The sequence below is a fragment of the Cupressus sempervirens genome, chromosome 7 (assembly GCF_028749045.1).
Source record: "Cupressus sempervirens isolate cs-2001-9-10 chromosome 7, ASM2874904v1, whole genome shotgun sequence".
In the NCBI taxonomy this organism is placed as follows: domain Eukaryota; kingdom Viridiplantae; phylum Streptophyta; class Pinopsida; order Cupressales; family Cupressaceae; genus Cupressus; species Cupressus sempervirens.
This window is the reverse complement of record NC_143124.1, coordinates 474,283,219-474,309,341: the sequence shown is the minus strand read 5'-3', so window position 1 is coordinate 474,309,341 and position 26,123 is coordinate 474,283,219.

Genomic DNA, 26,123 nt, shown 5'->3' with positions numbered 1-26,123 from the left:
ATGAATCACATTAAAAATGAAATATTTAGCTCTTAGCCCTAAGCCTACCATCAAGTACTAATAATAAATTATAATGACAATAGTTTAATTTATCTAAAATTATTAAAATTTAAAAAATATAATTACAAATGTTATATTTTTATTTTTATTTATTGTTTAGTTTCAAAATTAATACGTAATATAGTTGAATTATCTATAAATTATTAACATATATTGATAATTGTGATAATTGTTTTTGATTAGGAAAACAGGTTTTACAGGGATCCTGAAACCCAAAGTTTTACAACAGAAAACAACTTAAAGCAGAAAAGATAGAAAAAAAGCTGCCTCAAAAGGCCAGAAACAAAAAGGCCCGAAGCCTGAGAAACAAAGGCCAAGAATAGAGCCTGGCAGGCAGACTAGTGTCCCTTCTGTTCCATTGCCTGCAGGGTTTCTGCAGCATCACTATCCTCCTGGTTGGCCTCTTCCTCCTGGATCATGGGGAGGAAATGCATCTGGTCCCCTGACTTTCTTGGATTCCAGTCTCTTTTTGAGGATCTTCCTGGTTGGTTTCGTGCTCTGTACTCTGCTCCACGTTCCCCACAAGATTGGCATTGGTCAGATAGTCCCCCAGATTAACAATGTTTTCATTCAAGGTATGGAGGGTATCCACAATCTGTTTAGTCACAATCTAGTGGACGGAATCCTGCCTTTGGACCTTCTGCTCGAGCTGGGTGATTCTGTCCTCCTAATTGTCTCTAGGGTCCTAGCTTCTGTCTTTTTCCTAGCTGCCCACCTGGTCTTTACTACCTCTGGCCTCATGATCCTTGACATCCCCCTTGTTGTTGGTCTAGTTGGACCTATCCTTCAGAGTCTTAATTTCTTGAAAAAGCCACTTAATGGAGCAAAAATTGTCAATCAAGCTATTCTTTTCATTGTTGAGAAAGTTGAAACCCATTTCACGGACATTGTCAAAGAGAACCAGAAGAGTCGGGTCAAGGAGCTCATCATAGTGGGTGCTACTGTCGAGATCCCCCAACACCTGGATTTTAGCAGGTTCTCTGACAATGCCCATACTGACCCTATCCACATTGAAATTGCTCCAGGCTCTTCTCTTATTTTTCCTGATGGCCTCCCCCCCCTTTTCAACCATGATTTCTATCATCTCTTCTGGGGGCAAAATGGGGACCTCCAGGGGGAGTTGGGCGCAGTAGGGCTGGGGGGAAAATCAGCATGGTCACTAAGATGATCATGGGTTGGAGTCTAGTCCAATTTTCTTTTCTTGGGGTTATCCTGGGTTACCAAGGGGGTCACCTCCTTCTTGTCATTATCTTTCTCCTTGTTGTCTTCCAACTCACTTTCCTTCTCTGCCATCGAATCCACCTCCTCTGACTCCATATCTGACTCATCACTAGACTCCTTAGGATAAGGGGAAGGGGGGTTAGGGGGAGGGCACCTAGGACTCTTCCTGCTAGGGAAGTGGGGAGAGGAATTGGCTTTTGGGGTTTCAGACTTGACAAATTTCACAACCCGCACTTCCCTTGAGTCTGAGTTGGCAGTGTCCTCCGCGGAGCCACTCAAAACCCCAATGGACTTGACTCTTGTCTGGGTTTTCAAAAACTCAAAAATGAGGAGCAGAAGACCTTCATAAAGGGTGGGGATCTTGACAGGAAATTTCTTGTAACTCTCTATATTCTTAGTCATAGAAGTATAAATATAGAAAGGAAAGGAGATTTTCACTTTATGTCTAAAATGATTAAGTAGAACAAAATGATGGGTCCTGACTCTATCAAACCTGGGCTTCAAAGTGACATATTCTATGATGATCCTCAGAACATGCCCCCAGATCTTCTTGATGGACTCAATGTCATAGTAGGTGTCAATCTTTACCAGTTTGCTTTTCTCCTTGTCGTTCTTGACGAAAGCGTTGACAGCATTGGCGAACATCTTCTTATTCCTGAAGAAGCTCATGCCTTCCTGGGAGAAGCCTATCACCTCTACAATGAGACCCTCTATGATTTGGTGGGAGACACCATCAATTTTGACCTTTCCGTTGTGCCAGGTTTCAACCATAATCTTGGTAACCCTCGCGTCGAAACCATGGAGCCTCTCCATGGAGCTGGTTATGCCGCCGTTTTGGAGTTTTTTCTAAACCTTCCCTTTTTCTTTCCAGCTCTTCATTTCTCCCCATGGCTCTCTTCTAATCCTTTCTCCCACCATTGCGATATTATGCCTCTCTAACCCTAAACCCTTAACAGAATTGTAGAGCTCAAAGATAAAAAAATTGCTAAGGATGATAATTGTGATAATTGTTTATAAACATAATTATTAATAATATTAATCGAGTCTTCCATTGAGTGGACACGTGTTACAATTTTGCATGAATCTAGGCATATGGGAAAACATTCCACAAATTGGCCCAAAATTCATCTCAGGCCATCGATTTTTCTTTTATGCAACGGTCAAGATTTCAGGTAGAATCTTTGGGTACATGTGTCCCAATTCGAGTAGAAATGGACTTTATCTTCAATCTTATAAAATAATAAAATTTGGCTTGAAATAGAGCCACAGTCAGTGAAAAGAATTTACATAGCATATTAATTAATATATAGAAAAATGGGGGAAGTTTGATCATGGAGGCGTTGCGACATGATAGTAGGCAATGGTAGATAGGGAGATTTGTGGAAAAATTTCAGTATTCTAAGCAGTCAGGAAGGGTGAATTGGTTTCAACATGCTAAAGGCAAAAAACTTAAATCTTGAGATGAAGTCTTTTTCAAAAGGGCCATCATGCAGCCGACAAAACCCTTTTTCTTAAACCCTAGGCTCCATATCAACAATAGGTTAAAATCCAAACAATAGGTGCCCTTCGACATTTTTGAAAAAGAGAGGCCATTCAATGGTCCTTTGTGGGAATCAGTTGATGAACAAAGGGTTATGGATGGTGATATCCCCAATCAGCAAGGTAATGGATGTCCTTCTACTTCAGACATAGAATCAGGGTTATTGAAACAATGAGACGCTAATGTTAATCCCAACCAGCATTCTTCTCAAGTAGTAAAGGGCTTATGCGAGAAGTGTGAGAGCTCATTGCAAAGAATGCAAAGGCAAAGGATTTCCAAAAACCCTGGGAGAGCTCCCTCCAAACCCAAACCTTTGAAGGCTAATAAAAATCATGGGAAATCAAAGAGGATTTGGAGGAAGAAGCAATCAGAGAATATCATTCATGCAAACACAGAGTTTAAAGATCGGGCAGTAATGGAAATCACTATTCTAGAAAGGTTGATTTCTCCGCATGTTGAATTTTTGAGAAAGATAACACTTAGGGTCTATATTCAAATCCATAACTTAAGAAAATTGAACATACAAGCATGAATTTTTAGTAATTGGCCAGGCATGAAAGAGGTATTGTTCCATGATCAAGTTTTAAACTATTTACTGTTCTCTTTACTTCAACTAAGACTAGGGATTGGGTGCACAAATTCAAAGGGTGGTTCTACAAGGGTTTTGGCATATTTATCTATCCATTTTCCCCAAAATTTTCCCCTAAATCGAGTGATTTTATCTTTTCCCCCACTAGATAGAATTACCAGATTCGCCCCTTGAATACAGAGACATAAATTGTTGAATTGATAGCAAACAAGGTGGGTATCTTTATTAGGCATGATCTCATCCCTTTTGAGAAAGTCTCTCATCCAGTTAGGGTTTGCTTACTTTTGAGCAATTAGAAACCAATTCCATAATATATAATTTGCCACTCCAAATGGGGGGTTTGGAAACAAATTGTTCGCATTAAAGAACCAGAGGTAATTGATCAACATTCTTTGATTTTGGGCCATTTTAATGTCAATTGCCAAGGTGCTAATTCAGAACAGATTATGGTATGTGAGGATCATTCATCAATGCCTAAGAAATGTAAATTTAGGTAGGTTGTTAATGTAAATAGTAAAAATATTACTTGTAATAATGATGCTACTCTGCCTATTTCTCATTCAGACTTGGATGTACCAAATGAGCATTCACAAGATCATATCACTGCACCATTTTCACAAGATCATATTCCTGCATCAAATTTGGACATTGACGGTACTCTTTACTCAGATCATTCATCCCTCTCTTTTTTAGGTCATTACTCTTGTGTAAAACCTGCAATGGAGGTAGGTAAGGATAACCAAACTAGTCCTGGGTTGGAACTACAAATTTCCAATATTTCAGAGTATTGTCATAAGATTATGGACAAAAGGGGCCTCATCAAATGTCATTTTGTGAAATATTTTCTAGTATATCTATTAAGAGTAAGTTTTAAAAATCAATTTGTTTTGATGGCGCATGCTCAAAAATTCCATAAGCTTTCATTTCATCAAACAATTTGTAGGTAGTTGAACTACTAAGATGTTAGTTTGTTTGATTGGTCCAAACAAAGTTGGTCTACAACATATTTAGTCACACATCATGTTATGTTTAACCAGTCCCCTTTGGAGATGTTTGTTCTGACATGTAAAAAAACTATGCAAGGCCTTAGGTTGGGTAGTAATGTGGAATCTAAATTACATCAATTAGCTAATGAGATTTCAGCATTTGTGGTATCAAAACAATTTTAGTTAATTGTAGAAGAAGTTAAGCAAGAAGATATGGCCCAAATATTAGTAGATAATTTTGAGGAAGCTCAAAGGCGATTATGAGATTTCCAACTTGAACAAATGGCCAATGAAAATGTTGGCTGTGGGTCCACTTTTGATTTCTCACAAACCCTTTCAATTATGAAGTCACCTAGAGATCCCATAATGGTATCTTCTACTCTAAAGACTCATGCCAGAAAGAGAAAAAGTACAAAATCTAAAGAAGAAATTGTAGTAGGTATTCAATCTACTTTGGAAGAAAAAATTCAATCAGTAAAAAGAGTCACCAGAAGGACTAAGTGTCCTCTGGTGGAAGGGTGAAGATCATTAAATGGAATGTTAGGGGAATCAATGCCCCTAACAAAAGAACCAGGATTAAAAAAACTACTTGATGAGTCGAAAGAAGACATTATATTATAGACAAAGTTATCAGATGAAAAGTATGAGGAGTCTATTGCTAAATGGAAACAAGGGAAATCCATCCATTGCCCTAGTGTTGGAGCTTCGAGAGGTTTAACCACTTTTTGGAACCTAAAGGTTATTTCTGGAAGCTTAATAGGACAAGATCTAGGTTGGAAATGTTTTAAGTTTCAACATTTTGAAATCTTGATGGTTATCTTTCACATTTATTGTCTCAAAAGTATTTCAGATAAGGTTTAATTGTGGACAATCATTTCAGAAAAACTCAGATCTTACCACATCAAAATTGTATCATAGGTGGTGACTTCAATGCAATTCAAAATAATAAGGAGAAACAAGGAGGAATTTTTCCATCTCTAAAAATTATGGAGGAATTTGATAACTTTATCACTACAAATGAATTATTTGAAATTGAAACATCCAATGGATGCTTCACTCGGCATAATAGAAGAGATGGTTTCCTACAAATTGCTGAGAAACTTGATAGATTTTTAGTTTCACAAGCATGGAAAATAACATCTATCTTGTTCTCGAAAAAAATTCTCTCTTTCCTAGGATCATATCACTTTCCTGTTTCTTTATCCTTAGATAGTAGAGTGGACCAGACAACATCACATTATAAATCTTCTTTTAAATTTGAAAGAATGTGGTTCAGACATCCAATGTTTCTTCCTTTAATTAGACAATGGTGGGTCAGTGCTCCACATGAGAAAGGTAATAGTATGTTTTGGTTCTATAAGAAACTCCAATATCTTAAAGGCAAAATCAGAATTTGGAACAAACAGGTTTTTAAAAATATTTTTGAGGAAAAAAACAAAGTGCAGAAGGAACTTCAAGAAATTAATGAAGAAATCATTAGTTTTGGATTGAATTCAAATGCATATGCTCATCAGAAAGGGAAGCAATTTCAATGGGTAGAGTTGTGTCACAAGGAGGAAGAATATTGGCGATAGAAATCTAACGAATTATGGTTAAGTGATGGTGACCGTAACACAAAATTCTTTCATGCTTTAGCAAGTCAAAAAAAGGCAAGTATATCCATTTTTTCAATCACAGAACAACTTATAGGTAAAACATTATTAGATGAGGCAAGTATCAAAAGGGAAGGGGTCATATATTTTAAAGAACTCCTTGATCCATTAGTGAAAATGGATGGAAATAATCTTCAACTTAACTCATTCTTAGAAGCAGTTCCAAGAATTATATTAGATCAAGATAATGATGCTAATATGAAACCCTTCTCTTTGGAGGAAATTCAAAATATAGTTCATTCCCTACCCCTAAAGAAAGCACCTGGTCCTGATGGCTTTACCGCTCTCTTCTTTCAGAAATGTTGGGATGTTCTGGGGTGGGATTTACTTATGGCCCTAGAATCCTCCTGACGCAAGGGTTACATGTATGGGAATTTTAATTCTACTAATATTTCCATCATTCCTAAGTCTGGTGATCCCCAGACTTTTGCTAATTTCAGACCAATTTCTTTGTGCAACACTATATATAAAATCTTCACAAAGGCTTTTTATTCTAGACTTCAAGTTTTTTTTCCTAATATCATTTCTCTAGAACATGGTGGTTTTGTTTTAGGTAAAGAGACATCAAAAGGGGCAATTGTGGATTATGAAACTCTTCATCATATCAAAGAAAATCAAATTCCATCCTTTGTTATTAAACTAGATATGATGAAGGTGTATGATAGAGTTAATTGGTCTTTTCTTATCAAAGTATTGGAGAAATTTGGTTTCAGTAAAGCTTGGTGTAAATGGATCAAAGCTTGTATTTCAGGGGCTACTTTTTAAGTTCTTATCAATGGGTCTCCAGAGGGGTACTTCAAATCTTCTCAAGGAATTAGACAAGGTGATCCCCTTTCACCTGCCTTATTTATTCTGATGACAGAAGCCTTTAGCAGGGCCATAATTCAATCTCAATAGTTGGAGCTTTGGAAAGACATTTAGTTTGGAGGAAATGATCTAGTAGTCACTCATTCTCTCTTTGCAAATGATACATTGTTGTTTGGATCTGCAAACATTAATGAAGCCAAGCATATTAAGTATTTACTGGACCAATATCCACTGTTCTCAGGTCAGAAGATCAGGATGATTAAATCTAAAATCTTCTTCTTCAACTCAACTCCACCTATTACACAAAGGATAAAAAGATTTTGGGTTTTGAGGAGAAAAAATTACCATCTACATATTAGGGTGTTCCCTTTTTCTTGGGTAGTAATAAAGCTTCTTATTGGAAAAATACAGTAGATATAATTAAATCTAGAATAATGGCTTGGAAGGTAAGATGGCTTTCTCTATCCAAAAAAATTCTTTTAGTTAAGTCTGTCTTATCAACTATCCCAAATTATTATGTTTCTATAAATTATCAGCACCTAGGTTCATTATTAAGTAGATTGAAGGCATTATTTAGGTTTTTAATGGATGGAAAATATGTCAGGTAATAGTAAAATCCCTCTCATCTCATTAAAGGAAATGTCTTTAGAGAAGCATCAAGGTGGGCTTAATCTTCCTAACTTGGCTCTAAGGAATATTTCTTTTGGAGGAAAATTAGTTTGGTCTTTGTATGAGAAAGTAAAGGCTAAATGGTGCAGAATCTTACAGAGAAAATATTTAGATTCTTTTGTCCCCTCCAGAATTTTCACTATGGATCACTTTCCTAAAAGGTCGGCTATTCAGAACTTCTTGGTGGAATCTCATGATTTGGTTGCTAGATATTTGACTTGGAAAATTAATAATGGTTTTAAGGCTCTCTTTTGGTAGGATTCATGGAATGGCCTTCCTCCGCTTTGTAATAATCAATCCTTATTCCCTGTCAACTTTCCCACTTTATTTACCTTAATTCAGCAAGAGAAAATATTTTAATACTAGCTTGATTCCTTTATTATTTTATGATGGTTGCACAAAAAATATAAGTTTGGGTTCAGTATTCACCAAGTTACTCTTGGCTTAATGTTTACCTAGTTCAGTATTGACTAAGTTATTCCTAGCTAGTATTGACGGAGTTATTCTTGGATTCATGTTACCGAGTTTAGTATTGATCGAGTTACTCTTGGCTTAGTGTTTACTGAGTTCAATATTGATTGAGTTTTACTCTTGGATTATTGTTATCGAGTTTAGTATTGATCGAGTTCACTAATTTCAAGTTCACTATTGACTGAGTCACCCTTGGCTCAATGCTTATCGACTAAGCTTAGGTTTAGTATTGGCCAAGTTACTCGAGGACTATTGAGCTCATGCCGAGTTATTTTTTTATAGTTTTTATTGAGTGCTCATGGGTATGCTGACCGAGCTACTTGATCTTGCTGATTTGGGCCCATGTGGTGGTGTGGTGTCCAAGTTTGTGAAGGTCTTAAAGAGGAATTGCAGTGGCACATAACTGCTTTGATGTTTGAGGAGGTTCGCATGTGTGACATTATGGTGAAGTCATATTAAATCTTTTCACACTGTTCAATATTATTTTTTGCTATCATCACTGGAGTACTTTGTGTGGTTTTACATTTGGCAAGATGAAATCTATATTTAAGTTAAAAGCATGTCTCAAGTTGATCATGGATGTCATTAATAGATGGTAATAAGGTTTTTTTCCATTCCAATACATATAGATGCATAATATTGGTTCTTTATTCAATATTGGGATTGCCAATCTTGCTCTTCATTCTATTCAGTTGCAATTGGGCTTTGATGTAATGTCACCTTATTTATTACTCATATGGGAGCAAGTGTGTCATACATTTTGAGTGTTTGGTGGAGATTTTATAGGTGATCAATTGATTTCCTTTTTTGATTCCTTCTTCCCTGCTCCTCTTCATTGGCTTTTCAATTGCTAGAATGTTGTTCTCAATGGATGCTTGTGTGAAATGTGAGTCTTGTCATTAGTATCATAGGAGCATCCTCCTCAAAAATTAAAATTTTTTCCTTCAACCGGCGGTAGATGAAGATGCACTCTCTCATCCCTTGGATGATGAAATGTTTAATATTATGTTCATTCTGGTTTCTTCTTCGTCCTGTTGTGTGATTTAGAATGTCATTGGGGAGGACTTCTTCTCTGCAACTTCTAGACAAGTTTTCTATCCCTCAAATTTGGTCTCTATTTTTCCATCTAATGCTATGGATCTTCTTCAGTCAACATCGAGACTAGAAATCATTGCTTATAAGGTGGTCAGACTAGAGTTTTGGGCTCAAAATAAACTTAAGCAGGCTATGCAAAATTATGATTTGTGGTCCGGACATGCCTTGGTGGGAGGATTTTTTCCAAGGACCATGCTCATGCAAAAACATGAAGTTTTGGTGACTTTTGAGGCACTACAGAAGGCATGTGAAAAGAAAAACTCATAGTTCTTGACTAAGACCTTGCAAATCATGACAAAAGCTCTAGGTTTTTAGATGTCTGAAGATGTGAAGAAAATTGGTTTTACATTACTTGACATTTTGGGTCTTCTAATTTCTGATGCACATGCTGTATCTCCTCATAAGAAGATGCCTCTGGCTCCCTCAATTCAGATGGTTTGTGAAACTAGTGATTGGTTAGTTCCTACTCTTAGTGTTGTTGGCTTAGGACATCTTGTCCAAAAACCCCAATTAGATCATCTCAAACCAACAACTTGGGTTGGGGGGGGGGTATTTCTCATGTTGCTATTGAAGGCTCAAGCTTGGGATGGGAGGTGGCTCCACTATCATGCTCTGATTTTGGCTGAGGTCACTCAATAAAAACTATTGCAGAGGGTGCCAAGGATATGGAAGAGAAATAGTTTATTGGCACTCTTCTATTTTTTTGGACTTTTTTTTCTAAACTTTAGGCATGTTTTGTAAAATGTTTGAAAGTTTTGGTTGTTATGCCTGTTGTTTTGATATGCTCAAAAATGAAAAACTTGATAAAGGCTAAATTTTGGGAAATTATGTTTTTTTTCCATCGATAAACTATGATTATCAATATCAATGATTGTAATTTGTACATACTGTGACGATGCTGGATTTTCTTTACTGGTTCTTTCCTAGTTGAGCTCTTGAACCAATTTATGTATGTATGTATGTATGTATGTATCATTGGCTTATCCACTTTGCCAAAAATAAATAAATAAATAAATAAATAAATAAATAAATAAATAAATAAATAAATAAATATATATATATATATATATATATATATAGAGAGAGAGAGAGAGAGAGAGATGTTGAAATAAATATTGTTAAAGAAATTGTTATTAATTATTATTATTTTACTTTTAAGCTTGAGCATGTCAAAATCATGATGTTAATTTAATTATTTATGTAAAATATTATATATATATAAAATAATTTATAATAATTATTATAATAGTTTTAATATAATATAAATAAAGGATTTTCTTTTCTATTATAGAAATGATTTTCTTTTCTAGCATGTCAAAATCATGATGTTAATTTAATTATTTATATAAAATATTATATATATATATAATAATTTATAATAATTATTATAATAGTTTTAATATAATATAAATAAAGGATTTTCTTTTCTATTATAGAAATGATTTTCTTTTCTATCATAAACTTTTTATTGTAAAGATGATATGAACAATTGAATGAAGATATATTAAATTTTCTAAAATAAAATTGATGTAAGATATGAAATAATAATGACAATAGTTTAATGTAAATAAAATAATTACAATTCAAAAATATAATTACAAATGCTATATTTTTATTCCTATTTATTATTTAGTTTCAAAATTAAACTGTAATATAGTTTAATTATCTATAAATTATTAACATATATTGAAAATTGTGATAATTGTTTATAAACTATTCTTCATCATTTAAAAGATTTCATAATGAAAAAAAGTTAGGAATAGGTGACAAGATAGGTATGAAATAAAAATTTGACACATAAATTATCAAAATTATATTTAACTTTATTAAGGGTATAATCTTTACTTTTCCTTGAAATCCGCTCTTAATATCTTATCGCTCCATTTTTTTTAACCAATCAGATAATAGATTAAAGAAAAATAGTTTTAGAAATTACAAAACTTTTGATTGGATAATTTTTGATTGAATAATTTTTTGCTATAAATCGTTAATCAAATATATTATATGAAACCATAAAGGGAATTAGGATTGTTGAAACCATTTTTTTTGTTTCTAAGTTCTAAGTTATTAACATTTAATTATTTTTAACAAAGTCGCAAACTAACATTTCAACAAACAAAGTCATAGACTAATAAGAACAATGATTTGAGAAGCCAAAAACTATTGTTTTCATTGATAATATTTTAGAATGTACAATGTACATAATACTGATTCATAGCATAGATATTCAAAATAGCTGATTAAATCAGCTTGGTTTTACTATTTTTTAATTTACCAAAAAGGGCAAGGCCCAATCCAAAGAAAAATATAGATATCTTAAAAACATTTTTTTCCCAAAGGGAAACGGTTAAGGAAACAGTATTCAGGAAATAATGAATAGGGAACTAGGAAACCAAGGAGGCTGGGAGCATTAGCAGGCTGAGGGATCGAGGGCTTGAAGCCTTCAATCAGAAAGGTCTTCAAGTCCCTCCTCAAGGAATCTGTTGGAGAAGATGATGTCCCTAAACTTGTCCAGCCATGTGAAGTCAGTCTCGCTGACATTGTCCAACAACAACCACTTCTTTAGAAAATCCCTTTCGAGCTGTGCCCACTTTTGATGGTGAGTCAATTGCCATTCGTTCATGTTGAGCAGGAAAGGATAGTTATGTATAATGCACTCTATGCCTTCCTCCCAACACTTGTCTGCTATGTCTGCAAAAGGGATGCCAATGCCCATCCTTAGTACCTGCTCGAACAATACAAGAATTTTGACATCATCTTCTAAAAAAATTTCCTTAAAAATGTTACGTAAAAGCATTAGAATGTTTATTTGACTGCCTCCAAGGTCGAGAAGAGATGCGAGGAAGTAGGAGGTAATATTTGTGAACATAGGGTACCTCTTATCGTTTCTTAAGAATTCATGGCTGAGGACCATGAATATAGCATGGTGGATAAAAGAACTTTGGTCATCTAGCTTGCAAACCATGGCAAGGATATTGTCAGGAATGCTACCAAAAAGGGGCTTTTGCAAAGCCATTGTAGTGCATTGTAGGCGAATTGGCATATGCATGACTAAGATTCAAGAAACTCTGCATAGTATAACTACAAATAGAATTTAGATTGAAGAATATGAGAAATGATAATGAAAGAGGATTTGAAGAGGCTATTTAATGGCAGTTGCATTAAATTCTTTGGTGTCATATCTTATTTTTTCGTATTTCTATTAATTTTCAAGTGTGCAAAATGTCAAAATGTACTGGCATTAATGTCAGATAGTCAATAGTGCTTGACATTGAGTAATGATTTTCATGCAAACCTTTCCATGTGTCTCTATTTTGGAGAATTTCATGTGACTCTAGGTCTTTTCAAGAAAGTGGCCCCAAAATGTATCTTTTGTCGTTGATCTCTAATTAATCAATAGTCAATAAAACTATTGTATTTACTATTAACAATGCGAAAGTGATGGTAGCTGACTTGGTAATAGTGACACTGATGTAATGATATTATGAAAGTATTAATAATAGACCTAAGATAGTACACAAGTTGAAACTTGAAGTGACTACTCAACAGTCAGTATAGTCACTAGCCAATACATGTGCAAATTTCACTTTCAGATTAAACAATTTTTCAATTTACCACTGAAGATTAGCCAAGACCATTATTATTCATTTTCCTACAAAACATGTAATTTGCCTCTAACATTATTAATTCATTTTTGGCACGGGGAAAATAGCTATCATTTATTTATCTATTAGCAAGAAAAAACATTAATTCGCCACATTTAAAATAATTTTTGCTAGGGCAAGAAAAAAATCACCAACATATAATATTTTATTTCCTTACATGGAACAAAAAATTTCCCTTGACATTAAAATTTTCCTGCCCATGAACTGTTGGATTCTCCAACATTATAGGCATTTTTTTTGGGAGGGGTTTCTTAAAGTTATCCCTATAAAGCTTTTAACATATTCAAGGAAAAAATATTTGGGTGCGTGAAAATATTTCAATATTGTAGTACAGGGGGTTCCTTATTTTCCTTGTGTGGATAGACAATACACAAAATCTCCACTACAGATTGATACTGGTAGTTATCAAATCATGCAACCCCTGTCTTGAGTGGTGCTTACAACAATCATAAACTCAAACCTCCATATTTTTGAAAGAACTATTTAAATTGGCAATGGGATTTTCTATATTCAACATTGACCAAGGTTGTAAGAGATTAATCAATTTGGTGTTCTTGTAGGAGGCATTTTCGTTTCAATATTTGTTTTCATGTGTAAAGCACCATACTATAGATTCAAGAAAGCTACTTGGAGTCCCTTCATGGGATTTTCCTAGATGTTGATCACTTCATATTCATTCTTGACTTGTGATTGCCCCTCTTTTTCCATTGTGCTAGAGGCATTGTTTTGTGTTAGCACTCTGAATTTATCTGTAGTCACCATTGATCCTATTTTAGACTGAATTCTCACATCATGCTCCTCCTTATGCTTCTTTATCAAGTTTTCTAACCCACCAATGACTCATCATCACAATATTGCTCATGGATTTGTCTAAGCTAAAGCATAGGCTAGGTGCAGGAGTCTGAATTCATCCCACTGCTAGAAACTTGCAAAACCTTGCTATATAGAAATGATTCTATGTTGTTTCTCATATAATCCACAAGGCTCTCTTCAATTTATCCAATCTTTTCTAAATCAAGATCTTTCTTATTGTACAAATCAAATTCCATATATCAAACATGGAAAATAGTAGAGCCTATCACTTCATTAAACAACTCACATTGATCCTTCTTTCATTATTTTCAAATGCTGATGTTTAGTGTCAAGTTGGTGGAAAGTAGTCTTAAATAAATTAACTCTTCCTCTTGTGAATGTTGGATATAATAGTCTTTCTACAAACTTTTGGACCTTTTAAACAAAACATTAATTGCCTCACTTCCTATAAGAAAATTAAGAATATAGGAAAGCATCTAATGAAGATGTTAATTGACAGATTAGGAAAGTGAATCCAATCAATGTTTTGATTCTACACAAATCAACAATGACTAGGTGGAAAGTGACACTTTTAGATGGCATTCATGCTAGATAAAAAATTCATTTTCATAATGGCACATGAATTCATCCACATCTAGCTGGGATTTGTACTTTACGCGCATCCTACCATGGCCTTATCTCTCAAACTAGTACTGGGATCTAATGTATGCTATTGTTTGAGCATGTAAACCCAATTGGGATTCTTCACTGTTGCTCAAAAGCCCTATAAATTAATAATCCCTCAGACTCAATTTGCACTATCATTTCCTCTTAACACCTATGAAGGAAGTCAATGAAACAATCTCCCCATGTTTGGCATGGAAAACTTTGTAACTCATACTAATCGTTGTAATGAAAATAATAATATAGAGGGAATAACCGTTGATGAATTAATCTTCAACAATTGTGAGCATTGTCGAGGTGTCAATATTCCTAACTCCCTCCCATGGATGGTTTCATGTTTAAAAGACTTTGGCATTTGAAAATAACCATGACTTTAATCATAGTGCCCTTGTGATTTTGGAAACAACATTTATCCTTAAAATACTATCTTTGTAAGAGAATTTTTTTTACATCTTCCTGACCTACATATTTAACTTTGATTGTATTCCCATATATCTATTTTGAAAACACAGGTGAAATGTGGACATTGATAAATGTGACGTCTATAATATTTCAATATGGTTTTCCCTCTTAAAATTTTGAAACTTTGAGAGTCACAATTTATATTCAACATCACACAAGTGAATATTTATACCAGATTATATACCAAATGGTGTTAGATGACAGACCTTCATGTTGGAAAAAATGCCTATTTATCACCCATACACACTACCATTTTGTAAAATAACATATAGTTTTGATAGATTTAGTTGGATCCCAAAGTGGATTCGGCTTAAAAAATTGAAACTGAAACACCCGACCCTTCAAACTGATCAATTAATAATCTAGAACTGATTAGATTCAAATTAAAATCACTGAATCATCATTTAAAACTCATTTTACCTCCTTTTTCAAACTATAACTTTCTACCAAGGAGGCCTCTGAGTCAGCTTTAAAAACTAACCAAAAAAATCAACTAGGCCCTTAGATCTAACATATCTATTCTCTTGTTCACAATATTTTTCCCTATTAGATTTTGTGTCATGATGACTTTGGGGTCAAAAGATACTGATTGTCAAAGTTGCTCACTTGAAACTACCTGCAAACAAACATGTCAGAAAACAATAAAGTGCATTCAGTTTTGGCTTTGGAAATAGGTCAAACAAACACTTAGGGACACAGAAATTGGGGTATTAGTTTATTGTCACATGGAGAGTATAAATCTATGATTTTATCTCATGATGAATAACTGGGTGCATTTGGAAAGTGTTCAAAGTTAGGTACTTAGAATTGCAGGATTGGGAACATTAGTAAAACATTGATTTTCTCAAATAGAACAGCCCCAGGAAAGTGTGCAAATAGATTGGTCAAGACTCAAAATTTGTCACACTTGAAGTATTTTTAGAGTAGAAAATAGTGGTATAATCCATTTGGTCCAATATATCATAGTTTTAAAGTTATGACATCTCGAGCAGGGCTACTGATCAATTTGCACATTTAGACACTAGTAGAACTTTATAAATTGCATTTGGAATCATGTTTTAAACTAGTGAAACATATTCATCATAGGCTCAAATATAGAACATAGCATTTCTTTGACCCTTATAATACAATGCAAAAGGAAATTTCTCAATTTGGTCAACTTGTTCAAAGTTGTAATTGATCAAACACGGGCTTCTCGTAATTATGAACAATATTTATGAATATGACAGCAATAAACAACCAACTTTAAGGGATTGAAAACCTAGTAAAAAACATATTAAAACAAATTGAAATATGAAACATAGGTTCTTTGATATGGATAATAAACACTCCCAAAGCAGTGAGTCATGAAACTTAATCGGGTGCAAGATATTCAATTACAAAATAGGCTTCTTGCCGCTTTTTGACACTTGAGCAAAAATGCAGATTTAAGCAATGCTCAAAATGAAACTTCATGGAATAACTCAGAATGATGATTTATCATTGTGGGAGGCATGCATATAACAAATGAAAGGTTTTAGAAGCATGAAACACTTTGTAGGCCTTAAAATGACGGTTGGGTATACATGAACAAAAAGCTCGTATAGGGGCTCACTTAGGCTCAAAATTTAGAATGGTACTCAAAATCAAGGCTTCAATTTTGAGTCCCAATAACTCTAAAATGATAGTGTTTTATAATTTTGAAAGATGTAATAATATTTTAATGAGGTCCTATTGTAATTAATTGGGAAAGCCTCAAGGCTGACTCATTGAATTATTTTGAGGACATGGTATAAAGGAAAGTTATTTTCCTTGTGATGAAGTATGAAAGTGTATGAGTTGTAAGCTAACTTGTATTGGATATGTGAAGTTGGTAAATGCGATTAAGAAATCAAATGGACAAGTGTGATTCAAAGTTGAAGATTTGGTATTGAGATTTGAGAAGGTATTTGGTACGATGTTGGCATGGTAAGAGGACAAAGAAAGAATTTGAGATATTGAAGTTAGAGTTGGATTTCTATTATTCTAAAAAGAATAATACAGAGGCTAGTTGGACAATGAGTTCAATGGTCTTGTCACTTAAGATATTTGGACAGTGGGTCCATCTTTCGTCTAAAACTCCTAATAGGGTTGACACAACTCCTAATAGGGTTGGAATCTCCTCACAATGATTCAAAGTCTCCTAAAAGGGACTGATATGTACTAAATGTATTTCTTTGTCTCCTAAGAGAGTCCATCCTCTTACAAGGAACTTATATATTAGTACATCATTTTCTAGGTACCATCCCCATCAAGATTTTCCCTATGATCAGGGGTTTCCCTAGATAACATAGCTAGTGCTATTGTGTATGTGTATCTTCTTATGGTTACTAATTATATTGATCACATTTTAAAGGTTTAATAAGGTTGATAAAAATTATATAGATCAAATAACTAACTCATCCCCCCTAGTTATCTTGGTGGACTTTACTTTCTAATATTTTTTTCCATCAAATCTTTTTCAATTATGTCCTTGAGGTGCCCATAGATTTATAAGAGGACTCCACTTCCTTGTCAGTCTTAAGTGCATCAGGTATTCGAAGAAACACACAATTGACAAAAATGATTTTGTAAAATATTCCATCATTAATGTCTAACCAATATAACACCTTTTTAACTATAGGATTGGACATCCTTCACTACCAAAGTACTATGCTGATCTCTATTAAATATCAATTTGGGAGCGTGAACTTGAGATGATGTTTGCAAAGTATATGCTCTAATTTCCACTAAAAGCCACTACTACTTTGAATGCAAGTGCTATTAAGGAAATCTATTTTACCAATAGAAAAGATAGTTATCAAATGCTTAGAAGGAGATTTTAACTACTTAGCCATTCACCTATGCACGTATTGCTGTAGGAACAGTAACTTGTTCTATTTTTGGTGGCTGTAGGAACAATAGTTCTACACTTAGTTTAGAAAATTGAACAACTCCTAATGACTAAAGAAAAATCCACCTTCTGCATGGGCCCCCACGAAAGAATGAAGGAAAGATAAGCTCAAATAAAAGTGTAAGAACTCAGCAAAACCATATATTCATTCAAATATGCAGTGGTACATAAAAAAATACATAACCAAAAATTCTACTATCCTTCTATTATTCTCCTCTCTTGACCTCCTGAATATAGGCAAGGTCTTATTTTTAAAAAGAAGGAATAACAAACTCCTAAATTTACAACTTCCTCTTGAAGGATAGTCCGTTATAGCATGCAAACATAAATGCATTAACTATTCCCTGAATTCCCACAAATATAGAGCACAAAGGATGCTAGATTTGTTCCTCTGACTTAAACCATCCTCTAGGAATCCAGGCATCCATAATAGCCCCATGCATTCTTAAGTGACCGCTTCAATGCTTACTTTCTCGCTCAACCGCTTTGTTAGGTCCTGCTTGCCATCCATGAAAATAGGTCCCTTCTAATTTTTTTTGCCATGTCCATTAACACCAACGCTTCCTCAACACAAGTCTTTCATGGTCATTCAGTTGATTCCTACTCAGCTTGAATTCCTACGGACATCAATGATGCACACAAAACTTCTGACAACATCTATTCATATTTATTAATTTATAAGAAAAACATTAACCATTCAACTAACGATTCTGCAATCTTTTCAGCTATAGGAAGACCTACCCATGTTAAGCATACATGAAGAAATATTTAACATAATGAAACCCTTTTTAAACATAATATCAACTATCATTTTCATGCCATAAGTTCATACTTGATACATCAAAAGGTTCAAAATACTAGGCTTAAAAGATGATAAGTTTTAACAAGATATAGACAAATATTCATAAAAAGGGCTAAAAATCATCTATTGTTTTGTGCCATCATTTTCCCCCCAACCACCCTAATGCTGGTCCCTTCAACATTCACAAGTTCCTAATTCACATCCATAACCTGAGATCATTGGGAATCTTCTCCTCTGACTCGTGAGCCCTGTAGTTGAAGTATCCATGGTTCTATTTCAATCTTTGCCATTTTTGTTCCTCATGATTTAGATTATAATCAGCAAATGATTCATATTTTCCAAGCATGGGATGTAGTAGTATAAGTGGTTGAAAGTGAAGAGGGACCCAATAGCTTTTCGGATTCCTGGCCAATGTCACATACCTAGGCATCCTATAGGTGGCCAATTCCAAGTTCTGAGGTGAGTGTAACTCCCTTGTCTTTAGATCTTCTAAAAATTGAATCCACCTTTGAATAGAGGCTCATATGGCTTTAGGAGCAATTAGAGAACAATGTCGCTCCTAGTCTAGGAATGCCTATTCTTGTACGAGATGAATTTTAGCAGCACCGCTGGGGTTATTGTTAATGGAGAGCCAGTCAAAGAATACTCTATGAGTATTCTACACCTCGGGATGAATGTATAATAGTTCTAACATTTCCTTTTCTCTGTATGGAGCAGCTTGACTTTCTCAATTGATTTCATTTTGCATCCAAAACATAATGGCACTAAACTACACATCTCCTACATACAATAGTGAATTCCAATCTTTGTTATCTGGCACTGCAAGATTATGGACGTAAAATTCAAAAAGAAGATTTTGGAGGGCCATTGGAACTAATTTAAATGCTACATAAAACTCTTGGGGTGTGTTCAAGGAAGGATTTGACCCCTGAATAACCTGAGATAGTTGAAAATTGGCCATTTTCTCTTTTAAAAATAATGTATAAATAGGAGACGATGACCTACAACTTAGAAGTTCTGGAATGAGTTCTGTTACTTTAGTAACACATTACTACATGACCTTAATTTCATTGTCTTTGTCTTCAATTTTCCATGCCTATTCTTTAATGGTTTTGAGCAATTGTTTCCTTTCTAGATCCCAATTTTCTTTTTCCCACTAAAATTGTTGATAAACATTAATGCTAGTTGATAGTGGAGTAAGAATATTGGGTGGTGTATAATGCTGAACAACAAAATGATTATCATCAAAGTGGCTAGTAGAAGGATTGATACTCAGTCCAACGATAGTGCTATCATCCTTAGGCGATTGATGAGCAATAGGATTGTCAACTTCTTCTTGTGGCTCAATGGCTGTAGGAGAAGACACAATAGCCGTTTTAACTTGGAATATTTCAACAATTTTTTGAACTATTTTTGGAGCAGTGGATGAGTTTTCCTTTGAAGGTAAACTATCATTTTCTAACACTCATTGCTGAAACCCAAACACTATTTTTCTGAGGAATCCGTATCACTATCAATATTGATAGAACTAACTGGTCTTTGGAGAATTTCCTCAAGATCACTATTATGTTTAGGAGTAGGTATTGTGTGCTCTGGTGACTATGCAAGTGTAAGTACTAGAGTTTCAACATTAATAGGTGACACATGAGATTTAGCAGGTGGCACAGAAGGTTCAATCTTCGAATTTACCCCAGACATTTTGGTGACTTGTCATGGAGTAGAAATTGGTTTCTTGCCCTTATCAATAGCTTTCCCTTTTTAAGAATTAAGTGTAGTTTTGAGTGATGACAGAGATGCCTCCTCTAAACTTTCCTCTACAACAACTGCTCAATTTTTCCTCTTTTTGGAGGTAGAGGCATCCATGGGAGAAACTTTCCTTTTCACAACTTTTGGTGGGGATGCTTCTGGAGCTATTTTATACACTACTTTCCTAATTCCTACAACAGTCTTCTCCCATGTCCCCATTCCTTGCCTTCTAGGCCCACTACTCTGAGGTCCCATTAGGCTTTCCCTTGCTGGACATAAGAAGCTTGTATTTTGATAATATTATAGAGAAAGCTTGGAAGATTCATAGGGTGATCACCATGTCGTAACCCACTTAAAATTTTAAAATGCACAACATGCAGATAAGAGTATCTTCCTTCACAAGTAAAATATCTTATGATGAATTCAGTAGGCCAGATAAATTGTAGAGGAAGAGACAGCTACAAAGTACCTTGCTTTTTATTTTCCTCCAGCCCAGGATCTCCATGCACTGAGAATTGCTCTTTTACTACCTGCACATCCATGTCTTCTATCCATCACTCCCCATTTGTGGGTAACCCAGTGAATTTTGCAACCACTTCTTTTGTGAATTATATACAAATTCCTTTCATAGTAGCATACTCATCCCTTAATGTGTTGTGAAACTGAAGCACAATTTCCTGGTCAAATTTCTTTAAACAGAGACAATACGCTAGCCAGCCTCGTTGTGGAAATAAATTGCATGTTGCGAGATCCGTTAACAAAACTCTATGGTTTGATAGTTCATGTCATTGAGGCTCTCCACCCATTAATGAAAGGGATTGAAAATGACTGAAAAGTGGGGCAGAGATTGCTACATGGTTTCAACAATGGCTATAATGGCATTTGAAAATGAGATAATAGTTTTAAAACACAATTTTCAAACATCACATCATATCCCCTTCAGTACTACATGATGACATTAACATAATGGGGGGTGTTTATAAGAAGTTATGCGTTGATGAAATCATAAAATAATGACGGCACTTGCTTAATTACTTCACACATACAAAGGAAGTATGAAGTGATGCCAACTCATCCCTGAGATGACCTTACCCCGTACATTCTTCGTGCCAACATAAGATTTGCTCTGATTTTCATTTATGATTTCAAGTCACTTGATTTTTATTTATGACTTCGATTCACTCCCCCCCCAACCTATCATGGATTGGGTCCCACCTGACCTTAAATATTGCAAATTCCAAAAATGAAAATAATTATGCTTTTCTAAATAAATAATAAAATGAATAAATAGAGAGAAGTTAAGTGTCATTGGCCTGGAGTGCGATAGGAAGTGTGCTTGGAAGAATACTGTACCATAGAATGATGATGGGATGGAGTGATAATGGGAAGACAAGAAGATGAGATGGAGTGAAAAGGAAAAGAAATGAATTCCACATAAATGCAAAATTTTTATTATGAAGACCTTGAAATAAATTCAAGGAGATATAGGTGTCTGAGTGGAAGACTCAGACGTAGAGGCTACATGAAGAAATGTTTTTGCTATTTGGAACTGTTGAAGAAATTCCTCCTTGGTGGCTAGTTTGTGATATAGCTTCAGATAATGTCCATTAACTAGGAGTTTGAATTTGAGTGGATCAGTTGTAGATAGTTGAATTGCTCCATTATTAAAAATTGCAACAATTTCATATGGTCCAAGCCATCTGGTCTGAAATTTTCCTTGATGGTGCTAATAGCATGAATCATATAGGAGCGCCCAATCACTAACTGAGAATTCTCTATCTTTAATAAATTTATCACGCCATTGTTTCCTCTATCTTTGTATCAATTTTGTGTTATGAAGAGCTGACTTGCGCCATTCATCTAACTCATTAAGATGCAATATGCAGTCTTGTTGTGCTATAGGAAGAGTGATATCAAGTTCTAAGGCTGTTCATAGAGTCTTGTGTTCAAACTCGATGGGCATGACAACTATTTTTCCACAGAGGAGCTCAAAAGGGGTAAACCTAGTAGTGGATTTCCATGCTATTTGATATGCCCATAAAGCTTCAGGAAGTCAAGGTACCCAATCCTTCATATGTAAGGACACTTTTTTGGTGAGTATATTTTCCAACTCCTTGTTTGTCACTTCAACCTGTCCATTGGCTTGTGGATGGTATGAGAAAGATTTACCATGTTAGATTTTGTACTCCTCCATAAGTGCAACTATCAGATTGGATGTAAACTGAGGCCCTTGATCTGATTGTAATTCTCTTGGAACACCATATCTAGTAAAGATACACTCATATAGGAACCTTGCCACATTGTTATCACGATGGTGCTTCATAGGCTTTGCTTCTGCCCATTTAGTAACATAATCAGTACATAACAAGATGTAACTCTTTCCTTCTAATGGTGGTTAAATAGGACCAACAAAGTTAATCCCCCATTTATCAAATGGTGCTACTACTATTTGTGGCTGCAAGGACATTTCATTTGTCTTCGTTGATCGACCCATTCTTTGGCATTTGTCACATCTTTTTGTGTATTGAGCTACATCTTTGTGAAGTGCGGGCCAATAATACCCTATATTCAAAATCTTTAATGCAGTCCTTTTGTTAGCAAAGTGACCACCACAAGGCTCATCATGACAAGCACGAAGAACATCATAAGTTTCATCTTCTCTAAGACATTGATGTGTCACCTGATCTAGCCTAGTATAAAACATGAACCCTAAGATCCATGAGAAGTTAAAAATCTTCTCTGCCAACAACCATTTTTCCTTTGCAAAGAAGTATGGGGGTGTCCTTCCAGTGACTAGATAGTTGACAATGTCAGAATACCAAGGATTTTGTGCTGTTAGAAGGAAGAGATGCTCAATAAAAAAACCATCTTCTATGACTACAGGATCCTCAGGTCTCTGAAAGTGAGACAAGAAATCAGCTACAACATTTGCCTTACCTGGTTTTTCAATAATGATTATGTCAAACTCTTTCATCAATAACAACCATCGAGCCAATCATCTAGAGATTGCTAGTTTATTCATTAGATATTTGATAGCAGAGTGATCTGTGTGTACAAATATTTGATATCCTGTAATATAATGTCTGAACTTATTCAGAGCATAAATTACAGTAAGTAGCTCTTTCTTTGTTACAGTGTAGTTATATTCGACTCCTTGAAGATTTTTACTAATGTAATATATTGCATGTTCTATTGAATCCAACTTTTGACCAAGCATTGCTCCAATGACATGATCTGATGCATCAGTATGTATGTGGAAAGGTAACTCCCAATTTGGTCCTTGGAGGTGTTGGTGTGATTTTTCATAGTATAGAAAAACTTCTGATATTTGGGTGAAAAATTAGTTAAATCTTTGATTCTTGCAGATTAGGGTTTTATCTTATGAAATCCTAAAAATTTTTAGGTTATCCTAATTATGCCCTATTCTTTGGGTGGTATTTTCCTTTTAAATTCTCAGGGTTTGGCTCTCAAACTACCCATAAAAGGCCCTAAGTATGTGAAAAACCCTTATACCTTTGTTTTGTATTGCCTTAGTTTTCAAATTTTTAAGAAGTATTATTTCAAATATTTTGGCAGGGCATTTTATCCTAATGTTTTGTTTGCATCAGAATACCTTTTAATCCTTGTGATAAACCTTTCATGTTCTTTTAATTGTGATATTCTTTTTAAAAAAGGATGCCAAGTTGAAATGTTCTTCAACACTGTTGATTTTCTCAAGATCAAGGGTTCCTGCATTCTCGCATTATGAAGTTGTGAGAGTTTTAAATAATGCGAGGAAACGAATTTGTGACACATAGCCCCTGATGGTTTTTGAGATTCAGTGCACTACAAAAAGGTCTTGTATGTTAAAATGGGTCAAGACACTCTTTGCAGATTTGTCAGTACCCTGTGCACATTTTATTTTCCTGCGCTGCCATTGGTTGTCCAAATTAATGGAAACTTTACTTTATGATCAATATTCATCAATTTTGGATCTTGTTTAGATCTGTAGTTACTGTATTCTCACATTATAAAGTTGTGAGGTCTTTAAATAATGCGAGGAAACAGGCACATGATGCATGGTAATGGTGACATCATGAGCCTACCTTTTGTAGAAAGATAATAACAGTGTGTCCTCCATGGTAGTTGCTAGATGACATGGAATGAAGAGGAAGAATTTCATTGGTCTGTTCAAATTGAATGAGTGCACAGTCATCACAAGATTCTGATCACCGTTGATTAAAGCAAGATCAATAGATTTCGCATTCTCGCATTATCAAACTGCTTGATTTTTAAATATTGCGGAAAAGTGGGCATGGTGGGACCTGGAGCACACTTTAGGAAGTGCATTGAGTCATGCCACGCTAGAAGAGATTAAAAGTAATGAAGTATGCTCATGGGTGGAAGGTGATAGGTGTGCCAAGTTGGAAGCAACGATGTTGTGGGAATGAAAACTTCAATTACTTTAAAAACTGTCAGAGCACATGGACAAAAGGGTAAGTTTTCATTAGTCAAGTTGATCTAGTGGCCACCAAATAAAGAAATCTTGGTTCACCATTGATCAGGGTAAAATTGATGGTGCCCGCATTCTTGCATTATCAAAATGTGAGGTCTTTAAATAATGTGGGAAAGCGGGCTTTTGACGCGTGTTCAGGGATCCCAAAGTTTTAAAAGGCTTTTCGCTTTTGAAACAAAGCCGTTTGATTCATGGGAAATCGATGGGTAAAATTCAAACTTCAGAATGTAGCATGAAAGTAACAGTTGCATGAATTAATATGATACCAGGTTTCCTTTGTGCAACTTAAATACTCTGATATAGCATGCGAATTTTCCATTGTTGAAGCATAGTTATAGATTTTCTCAGCGCGACAAGATTTCTAGAGCTAGAGCACAAAATTCTTCAAGGTTTTCAGCAAAATTTGCAGAGAAAACTGTAGAGAAAGGAGGGAAAATTTGGCGGGTAAGCAATTTGTAATCAGTAAAAATAAAAAAATTTCCTGTTGTAAAAGTTTCTAAATTCTTAAAGATGCCTCCACGAAAGGATTTTTTTGGGAAAACTGAATATTCAAAAAGGGGTGTGCATGATGATTTTTTGGAACAATTTCCTTTGTTAGTTCATGAGATAACTAAGGGGAGGGAGTTGATTCCTAAAAACCCTAGAGTAGCCATAGCAGAGGGTTTCTATGACAAGGCCAATTGGGTACGAGATGCTCAGGTATCCATGGGAGGTTTGGAATTATTCAGAAAGTGGTTTTCAGAGTGAAAACTAGATACTCCTCTAAGCAATGTCTGGGAGTTTGATATTGGAATGTTGAAAATCCCTATAGTTTTCTTCGACAGTGATTTATTAATGGTTTTGGCCAAGAAGTATGACCCAATTACAGGGTGGATAAAGAATCATGCTGGAGTAAACCTCTTTAGGGTCTACCCTAAATTGATTAGAGAAGTTTTCAATCTTAACCCGAACCATACTGTGCATGAAACTATTGACATGGATAACCTACAAGCAAGGTATGATGCACAAAAAACCTACTTGAAAAGAGGGCATTACAGGAGCATGCTGCCAAGGTTGGTAATTTGTCTGTGATTACTATCAGCACCCTAGAGCCACTATTGAAAAGACATTTTAACATTAGGGCTAATGCATTATATGTTTTTCTTTGTAAGATTTTTGGAATGGATGAGGTAGAGCAAATTCTAGGTTCAATTGTCCTCATCATGGCACAAACTCTTCAATTTGGAATGAGCTCTATTCTAGATTTTGCAACATTTCTAGCAAGAGAAATTCACAATGGTTTGGTTGGGATAGCAAAGGGAAAAGTAGATAAACCATTCTATTGGTATTTATTGCTTATGCATGTGTGCTTGTACAAGGGATTTACATTTTTCTCCATAGGTATGGAGTTGGAAACAACCAGGGAGGGGGAGAAGAATCTAGTATAGTTATGGAGTGTAGATATGACCTCAGAAGCCACAGGTGCCAGTTATGTGA